The sequence below is a fragment of the Chanos chanos genome, chromosome 4 (genome assembly GCF_902362185.1).
Source record: "Chanos chanos chromosome 4, fChaCha1.1, whole genome shotgun sequence".
Classification (NCBI taxonomy): domain Eukaryota; kingdom Metazoa; phylum Chordata; class Actinopteri; order Gonorynchiformes; family Chanidae; genus Chanos; species Chanos chanos.
The window spans coordinates 46,719,086-46,733,659 of NC_044498.1; positions in this window are offsets into that span (position 1 = coordinate 46,719,086).

A 14,574-nucleotide genomic window follows, 5' to 3' on the forward strand; every position below is an offset into this window, starting at 1 on the left:
CCGCTGTGGGAATGGGGACTACATTTACAGTAAGCTTTACTGAGCTGTCCAGAAGTTATGCCTCCATCTGGCACAAATATGACAGATACTCTTATGGCAAAGATGACTAAGACTTGTTTTTTCCCCCATAGACTCCACGGATTTTCAGCCATTTGCAATCAAATACTGTTTATGATTGTCCTGGCTGAGCCAAAGAGGACATAGAACAATAATAATGGTATGTGTGCTAATTGCAAGCACTGAGCTGTTGGATAAGATGCCAATTTGAATCAAACCAGCTCCCAAAAAGAAAAAAGTTAATTCTGGGGGCTGATCTTGAACCACTTTTCTCAATTTAATTCTAACCATGACAGTCTCGTTCAAAACTCACTCTCTCTCTCTCTCTCTCTCTCTCTCACTCCCGCTGAGAGAAACTCGCAACTAAATGATGATTTACTCCTATTTTCAGTTTACAGACTTAATTGTAAACGGGTTTGAACATCATGTTTCCATTTTGAAGGCTGAATATTGAACCGAGGTGCCCGTGACGATCGCGGAAAAAGCATCTGAGGAACAGGCTTCAAAATTAAAATGCTATGATCCTTACCACAGTTCATTAACGTCTTCTGATCTTACAAGACCGACAAATTGATCAGGTTTATCATCCTTTTATTACTATCAGCAGAACAGACTATACACTGCACCGAGGGACCTTACATAATCCAGAGACTAATAGCATATGCTAACCATTACAACAAATGGCAAACAATGGGAACGAAAGCTGATTTGAGAGTAACAGCCACTGGCGGCCTCCACTGCGTAAGGCACCAGTTCTGGGTCAGATAGTGTGTGTAGCAGATCTAGCTCCCCCCAGGGGCTGATAGCTTTTCATTCAGGTATTCCTGTCCATTTGTCATCCTCTCTTTCTGCCAGTCATTACCCAAATGGAAGCCAGATGCCCTGTAGCACAGCCTTACTAACTGAGTTTGTAGAGTCAACAGAGAAAGGTAAAGAAAGAGAGGAGAGAGAGAGAGAGAGAGAGAGATGTAATTGTAGAATTCTAAAATGTTATTAGTATTGTAATGAAGGGATTTGATTAGTTATTCCTGAATGTTATAATACTGCTGAAAATGATGACAGACTGTAAATGTAAATGTACACAGGCCCAAAGGGACACGTACGCATGCACACGCACACACACACGCGCGCGCGCGCGCACACACACACACACAGACACACACACACATATTCAAGAGATGCATTAGCACTGACACCCTGTGGAAAGACTTCTATCTGAAAGTTTGGACATTCACATAACACAAGTGCCGTAGTTACAGCGATAATGGATTTGACTTGGCTGTCCAGCGCTCAAGCAGATGTGGACTATGAATACTTGGCCAAGATGCAACATAAGATACTCCCTAATTTGTCCAATTCAATTGTGATGGATTTGTCAGTTATTAGTGCCAAATGGAGAAAACGATCTTGAGATTTTCTCGATCAGAGCAGACGGGGGGCTGTTGTTCTTAAGATGCTGACTGCTTTTACCATGACGATGGACCTGCAGCCGAAAGCCAAGCGCAGCTTGTCGCCATAGTAACACACATTGTTATTAGAACAGTTTGTTCTCTGATGTCATTGCTCCGCTCCAGTAAGGCACGCCAGTGGTTCAACCCAAAAGCCATCTCATTCATACTGTCATATACAGACATATAAACTCTCTCTCCTCTCTCCGTCTCCTTCACACACACACACACACACACACACACACACACACGGACACATACACATTTGAATGTTATAGTGCGTCTTCCAAATGTCAGAGCTGAAATATTATTCGCCGTGTCATTGTGAATATCTTATTCAAGCAATAACCAATAAATGATTCAATATGTGAATAAGACAATGTTCATCTGTAAATGAGGGAATGTCGCATGCACACAGACATGCCTACAGTTACAGTAGATACAGAACAATTCTTGGCCAGCTGCTTTGTTTAATATACAGACGTGCCTGCTATCCATAATGCTAATTTTAATTAACGCTAATAAATTATATTTATAGGCCAGGACTTTAAATGTATTCAAAGAGGTTCATATTTCAGTAGTTTGGTTTGTAGGGCTTGCTCAGGATGCAGATTGCATTAACAACAAGATCACAGATCGTACACACACACACACACACACACACACACACACACACACAAAACCCAAAAGATAGAAACTTAGACTCTTAAGTACACTTATTAACTCTTACAAATACCCCATAAACAACCATACACAAATCCAAACATGCAAAAAAAAAAACCCCAAAACAAAACAAGGCACACACACACACACACTTACTCTACCTCCATCTCTGACTCTCTGACCTCATTCTCACTTGTAGAAATAACATTAATCAGAAATGCCTGACATCAGCTATTACAGTCACTACACAAAAGTGCAATGGAGGTCTAGCCAGCACAAGGGCAAAGGAACCTTTTAAGGGAAGCGCGGGCGACTGTTTGGATTGTATTGCATTGCATGACCTTCTGGAGATGTGTGCTTTGCGGTCTTCTCTTGAGAAACTATGAAGGGAACACAACTACACATCTCTCTCTCTGTGCTTCATCGTAACGGTCGATTGTTTCTCCCTTAGGACAGAACTAGAGGTTACTGACTGATGTTTTCTTCTGTGGGTCACAAAAAAAAACCCCAAACACCCCCTGACCCACATCAATACACAAATGTACACGTGCACACAGGCACGTACATGTGTGGCTGCTACAGGGATACATATACACACATACACAAAAACACACAACCACACAAACACAAATGCACGCACACAGAAAACACAGACACAGACACACACACACACACACACACGTACACGCAAGTAAATGTAGGGGTTTAAAACAAGCATGATCTGACCTCGTAAAAATCTGGCCATCTGAGCCCTGTAAATGAGTCAAAGCTCTCCGGATTCATAAGGATTTTTAGCACATTGTATTGTCAGTGTGAAACAAGGTCCTTCAGACAGATGTGCAGCATCATTTCACAGCTGCACATTAACAGTTTTCATTTGAGGAATTTTTGTGGTGAATTACAAGCAGAAGAACACAGTGACAAGATCGCACTTATTTATGAGTTTAAGAACTGGCCCAGGGTTCCAGAATCCAAATGGTAGAGCTATAGTATTGCTAACTGCGATCAAGAAGCATGAGTGTGTGTGTGTGTGTGTGTGTGTGTGGGTGTGTTTGTTGGGGGGAGTATATGTATGAATGTGTGTGTGTTGAGAGGGGTTTTGTGGATATTTGTATGTGTGTGCGTGTATGTGTATGTGTGTGTGTGTGTGTATGTGTGTGGGTGTGGGTGTGTTTGCTGGGGGGAGTATATGTATGAATGTGTGTGTGTCGAGAGGGGTTTTGTGGATATTTGTATGTGTGTGCATGTATGTGTGTGTGTGTGTGTGTGTGTGTGTGTGTGTGTGCAAACACATGTGTGACTTCATTTGTGTCAGTTCCCTTTAGCTAACACATTTTTGTTCTTTAACAGGAGCTCTGATAATACAGCTCTCCAACAGAATGTTCTCTGTGAACACCATGTCCTCTCTCCCGCAGAGAGCGACTGCCCCTCCAAGGACTTTGCAGTTTTTCTGTGTTAAGCTTTATCGTCTCAGTGTAGACAATGTGTATTTCATGCCCCAGGGCCCTCATCCCCAGACTGGGCTGTAAATTAGGGGCCACTAGGTTAGTTTCAAGCCCTGGGCCCCTCTGGTCCTCACACGAGATTGGCTCTCTGGCCCTATCAATCAGGGAAGAGACAAGAGGGAATTCTCACTTTGTAAGTCAAGGATAAAATAAAGGACTATGGCATTTTCCACAATATAATGAAATGTTTTTATAGCATCTGAAGCCATCAGTTTGAGTTGTTGACTTTCAAGACAGTTGGTGATTGGTTCCTGCCTTTTTTCAAAAACCCTGGCTACAGATCTGCTTTCCTTAAAGAAGGGGGAGTTTTAAATAGAAATGGTACAATGTTTAAGAATGGAAATGCTAAATATTGTGGATTTTTCAAGTATGATGTAACTTACCCTGTAGAGTCACGGAAGTTTAGCACATAATTTTGATATATCTTTTCCTGCTGAACTCATGGAGTCCTACTGTACACACACTTGTTTAAACCCATTTGAAACCCCAGCGTTTCCAAAGCGTGAACAGCGTTACGGCCCTGTATGCACAAGAGCTGTTTTTCTCTCTTGTGTGAGTGCTGTAAGGGAGGGAGTGCGAACCCTTTAGTCAAAATATACCTTGCATGACTGAGATTTCAAGGTTTACTTTGGATGTGACAAAGCAGCATTGAAAGAATCTGGCTTTATTGTGCGTCCCACCCTAGCCTGGGTGAATATGTGCATGGGGCATATCATTAAAAGCTTGTTTGGATGTCAGCTCCTCAAAGCGCAAGCGCCCGTTCTTCCAAGAAGACCTCGGCCAAGCGGTTTTGGAGTTCCACAATATTTATTAACACCTCTTCAGTGAGCAACAGCAAAAGTTCCATGATCTTCATGCTGTTCCGCGTGATAGTACATAAGGTGGGTTATAGACGGTCCCACCGTGATGGCTTGGATTTCCATACATAGGAAAACAGAGTGGTGAATAACAGTCAGACCAAACCGTAAGAAAGGCCACTCTACGGTTCTGGCTCAGATGTCAGAGGCCTTTATATTTCTTGGTGTTATGATATTGAAGAACAATAAAATAAAAAACAAAAAAAAAAAAAAACTGTGATGCTTTTCCCCCTCTCAAGCGGAAAAATAGACCTGCCAACCTCCCGCTGGTCGGTTTCCTCCCTACCTTGGCCTGTGCCTTTGGCACCACTTTGAAGCCTGTGTAAGCTGACTCCCAACAAAAACACAATACGCGAAACACTGCTCCATTCAACCAAACTTCCACTGGTATGGAGACTGCCCCCCACCCCGTGCCCTGATAAGCTTGATAAGAGGACCCAGCAGAGTGTGGTTTTGTCAGGGAGAACTGTGTGGTCTGGTCCCCTTTTAACAAGTGGGCGGATGGTCCGTTAAATTCACTACTAGGGTGCCTGAAAGCAGCGAGTTAGTTACCTTTCAATTAGCCTGTGAATTTTACACCTGGAGCAATACAGCTTAATGACTTTCCTAGCCCCAGATAATGACTTCAATGGAGCCATTACTGGTTGGAGGTAAGATGGAAAAATTCAGAGGAGCCACTGCAGATGCCCTGCAGGCAAGAGGTGGCCATAACCCTGGTCTGGAGAACTTATCTCCAGTGCTCCTTCGGGCGTGTGGCGTGGAGGGAGGCTTCATGAGGTGTTTTAGGACTCACAAGGAACCATCCCCCCCCCACCCCCTCCCCCCAACCCATTTCACCCCACCCACCCTCATGTGTTGTTCTGTGCTCTTGGTCATAATCTACCCCTCCCTTCATTCATCTCTCCATCTCATACATCTCCAGCCGAGCTACAGTACCGGTGGGAGATCAGATTACCTCCTCATCAGATAATGGTAAACATTGTGTTAACATCTGCTGGGAGACGGACCCAGTGTGCATATATAGAATGAGATTTCTCTCTCTCTCTCTCTCTCTCTCTCTCTCTCTCTTTCTCCACCATAAGGCTTGTTGGCCCTCCAGTGTTTTGCTGATGTTGTGACCTGTTTCATTTGGCATCATAAACGCATTACAGACGTTAAAGGCTCTTTTCTCCACGTGGTTTATTTGATTTGTGAACATAAAATGATCCTCATGTTCTATAAGCAAGCAAGCAATGACATCATCCAATGTTCAGCCATTATATAGAGATGGCTTTGATCCTTTTATCAGGGCTGAACTAGAACCCATAAAAAAAAAAACCTGCTGCAGCTTACTCTTTAGCCAAATGCTAAAATTTTCAAATACTTCCTCAAAAGGTATGTAAAAAAGCTAAAAATGTAAATACTTCATGTTTGTTGGTGCACCATTAACTGCACTGTAAAGTTTTGTGAAACTATGAGCAAATTTATTGATGCGTGGTGACCGCATGTGAGGAGTTCGCAAAAACGGTCAGTTTGTAGTTCAAGCTAAGCCACACACACACACACACACACACACACAAAAAAAAATAAAATCACAACTTTGGCCTTCTCCCCACTCGATGGAGGCGTAAATGAAAGTTTGCAATAAAAACACAGAACTTATGAATTACTGCCGCTGTGGTTATGTACTGTGTGGTTTATGTATGTCTTGCTTAAACACAGATAGGATTTATGTTCACTGGCATGCTGCTTTTTCACTAATGTGTATCAGCATCTGTTTGACTCAAACACTCAAATCAGAAATGTTTGCTCATAATGAAACTGATACATACGCATTCATTTGTAGCCCAACAAACACACAAACACACTCACAGATTAATCTTTTTCTGTCTAAATGCTGTCCGTCCATCTAAACTGCCATACTGTGTGGACACAGAATGTCAGTGGGTGTGAGGGTGGGAACACCCCCCCCCCCCCCCCCGCCCCATTAGTGCAGCTGTGTTGAAAACTGCAGGTTTGTGTGTGTGTGTGTGTGTATGGTGTGTAGGTGTGTCCTGGATCACTGAAGAGGACCTCCTCAACTCAGACAGCTTAAAAAAGTGACTGTGACTTCAGCTGATAAATTACCGGGTGAAAGAGAGATTCAGAGCACAGGGAAAGGGATAAACAGGAAGAGCCGGCAAAACCCTGAGAGGAAGCGAGGGATTTTCCTCAGGAATGCATTCATTTTATGAACCCTAGCTGCAGCATAACACACTCTCACTTGATTGAGGATATAGTATATTCAGTGGGATCCTCAAAAGCAAGGCTTATTTCATCACCACTTGACTATAAAAGACTGCTCCACCCAAACATGCTCAGCTCCAATGCACCTGAGGCACCCCCAACCCCCCATCTCCACCCTCACCCGCTCCATTCATCTTCCAGCTCCATAAAGTAGCGGATCCAAAGGACACGCCCATTTCCTCAACATTCCAGAAGGATTTTCTGTACAAAGTATAGTAAACAAAACAGGGAACAAAACCTTTTGCCATTTAATGTTCTTTCCTTTCCACCGTAAATCAAACAGTGCAAAAGGAGATATCCCAGCGACAGTCTGTGGGCTGTTTACAGACTGAAAGAGTGAGAGAACAAAGGGGCCAGGTCAAGGCGTGAACTCTGTCTACTTTTACCTTATTTCTGTCTACCCACCTGCATGAATGCGCAGAGAGAGAGAGAAAGAGACAGTGTGCCAAGACAGAATGACGAGGAGAGAAAAGAGCTACAGACACATTCAAAGACATAAGCAGGTGTGCGGGACTAGGACCCAGGGGCAAGTGACAGAGGCTTGTTGGAAGTGTGTGTGTGTGTGTGTGTGTGTGTGTGTGTATGTGTGTATGTGTGTGTGTGTGTGTGTGTGTATGAGGTGTGTGTGAATGTGAGGTGGGTGTTGAGTTGCAACTGGCCAGAGCTCTTAGGCCACAGCAGATGGGAGAGGCGATAAGGTGAGCGTTCGCTCAATGGGAACGGAATTTTCCATCGCTAGGGAGAGAGAGAGAGAGCAGAGAGCAGAGAAGGCTGGAAGTGCATTGTATGTCACTGACGCACATCTGTTTACTCTTAAAAAGCAGCGCGCAAAAAAAAAGCAGAGCTTTTCAATTGTGTGCAATTTCCTGGTGGCAAACTGGAAGTCTCATTGGCATGAAGCGTTGCCAATACTTACCTCGTCTGCTACAACCACTAATTGTCCCTTTGCTGCCTTTACACGCTGAAAGAAATACCATTTTAGCTCTGTTTTAAATGTTCCTCAAAGTAATCAACCATTGTTAGAGTCTCTAAGACATGAAGTTGTGAAATGACATCAGCACGTATGCAGTAACAGTCCAAATCCAAAACATGTTAATTGGAAGGAGGATACAGGTTGATTTTTTTTTTTCTAGGGACATTGATAGATTGTTCAACAAAACATAATTAAGGCTTCATGGCTGAGGAACATCTTGAACCCAGAAAAAAAAAAAAAAAAAAATGCAGGCTAAGCAGACCTATGCGAAAAAAACATGTTTGTTAGATAAATAAAATTAGAGCTAGTTAAGCCATTGTTGTTTTTAATACAGTAGGACTCACTTTAGACCAAGCCAAAGATGGCCGTTCAAGCATGTCTCACTTTCATTTAATATGCTGTAAAGAACGGCAATGGTTTGATGCTTCTTGGTTTTGATAAAAACTGTTTATTCTCTGGCTGAAACATACCAGTCTCTGTAACTCAGTAACTCTTTCTGTAATGCCTAAATACAGCTGGATTCCTACTTTGTAGCCTGTGCCTAGTGAGTTAGTCAGGAGTTAAAACTTGGAAGAGTTACTTGAAAAGTAGTGCTTAGAATTTTCCCTTCCTTCAGTAAGGACTTACATCTGGAGCGAATAGGCCCACTTTACTCTTACTGTTTTTTCACAATTACACTTCATTAGAAACAAATCAATTCCTGCTATTTTTCCCACGTGTAGTGATTTCACTTTGAATACAAATCAAGGTACTTTTACTAATCTATCTCTCAGGCACAAGCTGTTCCACAGATTTCTAAGGCCTACACTGAGGCCTCAAATCAGAGAGGCTTAGTTTTAACTGGGCCTTAGAGGACAGAGCTTTAGCCCAACCCAGACACTGCTGATATTCCTGAGGTGATTTTGCTCAGTTCTCTTTCTCTCTCTCTCTCTCTCTCTCTCTCTCTCTCTCTCTCTCTCTCACTCTCTATCTATCTGTCTATCTGTCTGTTTCTCTGTGACACACACACACACACACACACACACACAGACACATACCGTCCTGCCCCGACATGCAGAGCTGTTGCGCTTTGTTTCAACACTGGAATGCACGATTGAGAAAGCGCTCCACCGCAAAAACCCTCCCAGCCATTCCTACCAGTAATCAGATCCAGTCTGACAACCCAAGCACCCCTCCTCGCCTGCTCCTCTTAAAAACACACACACACACACAAATACAAACTTACGCTCCCCCCCCAAAAGAGGTCTACGGATATATTCTTCCAAAACTTTTATGACTCTATTAAAGTGCTGAGCTAAGACTGTTGATGGGCATAAAACGTCAGGCATGTCTTGGAAATCTTCTGAACTTATGACTTGTGAGAGAGGGTTTCAGAAAAAGTGAATCTATTCCATGGTTAATGGGAGCCTGTTTAAATCTGTTTTATTTTCGATTCTTCAGTCATGAACGTTACATCAAAGCTAGTTTAATAAATGAGCATGGACAAAGAGAGAAAAAAAAAAAACGGTTTTCTTTCCAACCGCCCCCATCAACAATTTTTTGCAATCTCCTCTCAAATAGTCCCAACGCTGTGAGATGTCTCTTAAATTTTCTGTATCAAAGTGACTTTGAATAACTTTATTTTTCATCATCCTTTCTTCAATATCCCCTATCCTTCCATATTCAGCGCAGAAAAGAATTAGAATAGTTCTTTGAGCTTTCCTCTCAGGAAATTCTCACTGTGTGGCTGTATTTCTTGTTTTCAATAACTTTCTGGAGCTCTCATTTCCACAACCGCAGTGCCTATTATATGAAACAAATCCAGTGGTACAGCGTAACCAAAAGGTGTTTTTAATAACTATAGACATTTGCATCTGTCAAATCATAAACATCTGCTGAATATTAACTGACTCATAAAAAAAAGAGAGAAACATTCCTAAAATAGGACGGACTCACGCACGCAGGGCAACAGTGCTCCATTGTCGATAAAATTCTATTTGTGGTTGTTTTCGTAGCTGGCCACAGTTGCGGAAATGAATATCGAATGTGACTCAACTTGCATAAATCAAAACTGCCCTCTGAGTTTGGACTGTGTTATCCTGTCACTTCTACGAGGCACAGAATCCATAGGGGAACGAAAATCACTCTGGATGAAAATCGAAACTCTTTGCTTTGGACCACATCACATAAATGGGTAAGAGGACTGGAGTCTGACTGTGCATTAAGTTTAACTGTGAGAAAACTATGAGTCAGCCCTGACAGACGTCTGAATGTAAACTGTCAGAATATGGACATGACCGGCAGAAGCAGCGTTAGGCACGGATGGGGGAGGAAAGACAAATATGAGGATTAGTGAGACAGAAAGAGAAGAGTAATAACTCATGACGTACTACATGTAATAACAGAAATACCATCATCAGTGTAGAGTAGGTTATAAATGAGGCAAACTGTGGTTGCGTGTAAGAAATATTGTATGTAAGAAATTTCTATCACACACTTATCTAGAGATGGAGACTGCATGGCTTCAGAAAGACAGAACGACAGGCAGACAGAGCACAGAGAGAGAGAGAGAGAGAGAGAGAGAGAGAGAGAGAAAACTTAGCTCTCTATCTCCTCAGGGCAAAAGCACTATGAAGGCATGGAACAGCTCTGAGTAAACACTGTGGCTGTGCATGGTGTGATTTTTGGCCTGGCTCAGGGGCGGGGGAGTAATCCCTGATGAAACACCAGCACAAAAGCCATCGCGCTATGTGCTGGTGCAGCCTTGACATAGAACAGGCCTGAATGAAACCAGCCATCCTCCCCAATAAAACCCCCCACAGAATAGACCCCACAAGAGAACTTTAACATGATGTCTCCATTAGTGCAAAGCAATCACCCCATATGGATTTAAAAACCAAAACCTTTGCTTATACATCAATCACACTATCACTCATAAGAATCAATATGAAGACAGGCAGTGCACTTCTCTGGCATAAAGTCTGTGTGTGTGTGTGTGTGTGTGTGTGTGTGCGCGCGCATGTGCGCATGTGTGTGTGTGTGTCTGTGTCTGTGTCTGTGTGTGTTTGGTTGGTTGCAGGTGTCAAGTCATTTGTCGCAAGAATCTCGCACAGCGGATAGAAAAACGGTTGCGTCCAGATCTCGCTCGCTGGAATTAAGTTGGATCAGCCTCTGTCAAAACCATCCACTGGTGCTGAACCAACAGCCACGTCAGAATATAATGGCCTGGACGCGTGTTGATTTTACAAGTCTGGAGAAAAAAGCAGGGGTCCCAGAATGTTGCCCAGAGGGACCTCAAACTCTCAAAGGTTAGAGAAGTAGCAGCACTATATTCGAGTTAGCTGTAAAAAGTCAGAGGTAGTCATAATTGGTACTTCAGAAATAGAACAGAGTAGATTCTGGTTCAGAAGCAAGCCACTGTTAGGAGAGTTAGGATGAGAATGTGAAGTGGGGAGCTAGAAGTTTGAACTACACTGATAAAGCTGTCAGTTAATCTCAGCCATGAGTGCTGAATACACACAGCTAGACAGACAATGTCGAGCTTGAGTTTGAGGAGATGAGAAGCACTCTGGCACATCATTCCTGCATCAATGAGCAATATGTTCATGTCAAACTGGTCGGCAGTCATCTACTCTTCTGTCAGCCCAACCCCCCCCACCCTTTTTTTTTCAAAGGCAGATTTATAGACCCTTTATTCTCAATCTGTTTTGTGTAGCTCCTCTTTTTCCACTCACTTTCTCTCACAAAGAGAATAGAAATGATGAGGACAGGTCTGTGTTTCAGGATACAGTGACACTCTAATCATGTCATTACATGAGCTTCAGTGATGTATATGAGCTCTTACGAGAGCTGTGTAATTTGTGTCATTCTTCAAGAGGAGTCTCTTGCACCAGATGCTGATGCAGAACAGCTTCCTCAAATGAAAACCTTTACAGTTCTTCAAGGGGTTGATTAACAAATAGTTTAAGTTTAAGTGGACTTGCCAATGCAACTGGGCCTGCGGCGTACACTACAGGTCCCAGTGGCATATAACTAAAGCTAACACTGTCTCTTCTCATCCGCTGCATTCCATCCCAATGCCAGGCCATGATTCCTGTACGACATGGATTCTCTGAAGTCCTCTGAAATGTTTGCCCAGCTCCAACACTGAGCCCCAGAATGGTAGCAATAACAAGCTCCAAGGCCTGGAAGGAATGACGTTAGTAGCCTACCCTTTGCTTTGGATGGATCAGAGACTGGCACAGAGTGAGAGAGCAGGGTGGGATGTTGGGGGGTGTGGGGGGGGGGGGGCAAAGAGTGAGGGCACCCATTGTCAAAATAGCATATAACAGACTTACTCTCCCGCAAAGTTTGGTGACCGCAGTGAACAACCTGAGTGGGTGTTTCATGTTTTTCTTTCAAATGAAGTAGCTATGTGGCTGAAAGGTTAAAGACCAAGACTGTAGCCAAATGCAAGTACAAAATGCTAGAAGAGAGACCTAGATTTCTGTAACACATGTTTTAAAGAAGCAAAAGCAGGACAACCAAACGTCATACTCGTATAATTCGTCAGAAACAGAAAATAATTATCATGCAAAATCATACTGCGAATACTGCCGGATTTTCTTTCATGGAGGAAACAAAGAAATGGTGGACAGACTAGAGAACAGCAATTAACTTTGTAGAGACCATGAATCACTATGCTGGAAAGCGATGGAGCTTTCCGAAAGATTTTGGCCAAAATTGTCTAGGTCTGTCAGACGTTTCTCAGTTCTTCCTCTGAAAAGGAAACTTGTTTTCTTTGCTTGAGTGGCCAATCGGTGCCAGAATCACCCTGGAGATCTCTTTGAAGCGAAGGGCTAGTGTCGAAAGATCCCAGGACACTCGGAATACCAGCCTTGATGTCCAAACAGGGAACAAAAAGCTGAGGTGCCAAAAACTCCAGCTCACGCCGCCCAAGCAACTCCCTGTCTTTGCGATACCACCAAACTCCTGCATGTATATCACAATAGAGCCCCCTATATGAGCTGCGGACCTGGGGCGCAGCCAGCGCCAGAATAACCGTGGGCTTCTGAGGGCAGAGTTGTTGGGTTTTTTTTTTCTGATATACTGACAAACAAGCAATTCAACAAGAATGGTATTCATCTAGGCTCCTTCTCGCAGTTCATTTTCACTGAAGGTCCTTTTGCTCTGATTTTCAGACAATCACACAGGTGCTATAACAAAAGAATCAAGGCTGAACATGCACACAGTTTGAATGACTTTAAGTCGTTATACAACGCATACACGTCAAACCCCAAAGTTCATGTGCATTGGGGCGTGACAGTAAATAAAAGCCGATAAAAATATATTGTACTGTCATGTATCATTCACTCTGGCATGACCAAAGCCATAAGAGGAAACATATGATTGATTAAGTGTTTGTGTGTATCAGGTAAGTGGGAAACAATTGAAAGGGGGAAATAATGAGAGAAAAGGGACGAGCAGATGACAAATTCAGACAAAGAGCCTCTCCAGCTGTCTAAGAGCCACCTTAGTGTTAACACACTTCATTAAAGACTGGATCAGTATGAGCTCAGCTCTCCTGGCATGGATGCCTCTCTGGAAAAAAAAAAAAAAAAAATCCCTGTTTGGTGAGGGAACCCTGGCCCTCCACGTAGACGGAGACCAACTGCCAGGCGCCCAAAATGCATATAAATTACACACAACACTTCCAGTCAAGGCTCTTGACTCATGACATGTATCTGGATGGGCAATGAATCCGGAGGATGTGGTCTAGCAGCATCCATTTCAAACACTAAAAACAGATTGTGGAGAAAGAGGGTAGAGAACATTGTATCTACAGTCTGACTGATAAATCAAAGGAGAGTAAAGAAAAAAAAAAGGCCAAATGGACTTCCTTAAAAAAATGGGACAGATTCAAAGTCCCTTTGAGAGCAAAACAAATAATCCATTCCCCATAAAAAAAAGGGGGACAATTTAAAAGATTCCCTGGAAACTTTGAGCCAGATTTCTGGAATGAGGAAAATAATTCTCAGACAACATACAGAGACAAAATAGAGATTTAAAAGAAAAAAAAACATACAAGCTGAAACAAAAGACTCGTTTATGTGAAGTCAATACAAAAGACTGTGCCTAAAAACGCTAAATTACAGTATCGCCCAAATCACTACGCAATCAGGAAACTTGTGCTCAAAAAACCACAGCGTAGAAAAAAAAAAAAAGATTCACAGAAACTCAATTTCAAAAAGAAAAAAAAAAAAAAGATGTATGTAGCACCTTTCAGCAAAGCCATAAACACTGAAACAGACCTATTAACAATGGCATAATGGTGTAATTGCAGATTTCACTGGTGCAATATAGGCAGTAAAATATCTAAAATTATTTCTCATTCAGAAACCAAATGACTGCATGTACAAAGATTTATAGTGCGTGGGGCACATTAAGAATCATGATGTAGACCTCAGGGAGTGTGAAGAGGTTCGTTTGCACAACTATTAATCCACTCAGATTTCCACCAAAGTGGAGAAATGTGCTTTGTGAGGGGATCTGGCAGAGAAGAGCAGCCCGGGGAGAGAGAGGGAGATTTAATTAGGCTGAAAAGGCAGCAGGCGGGGGTTTGTTGATCAGAGGCCCGGTTCCCCACCCATCCTTAAGCTCACTTGGCTCTTCCAATATGCTCGGTGGATGCTCAGAACCTTCTGGAACTCTACTCCATCTTCCCGTGGAGCTGTTCCTTCCAAGACTTCCCCTCATTTGCCAGTAAGAACAACGCTCAGGTTCTGTGTTTTTTCGCAGTTGCTCTTGAAAGTCGGTGCGAATCAAGAAATACAAACATCGTGCAACGA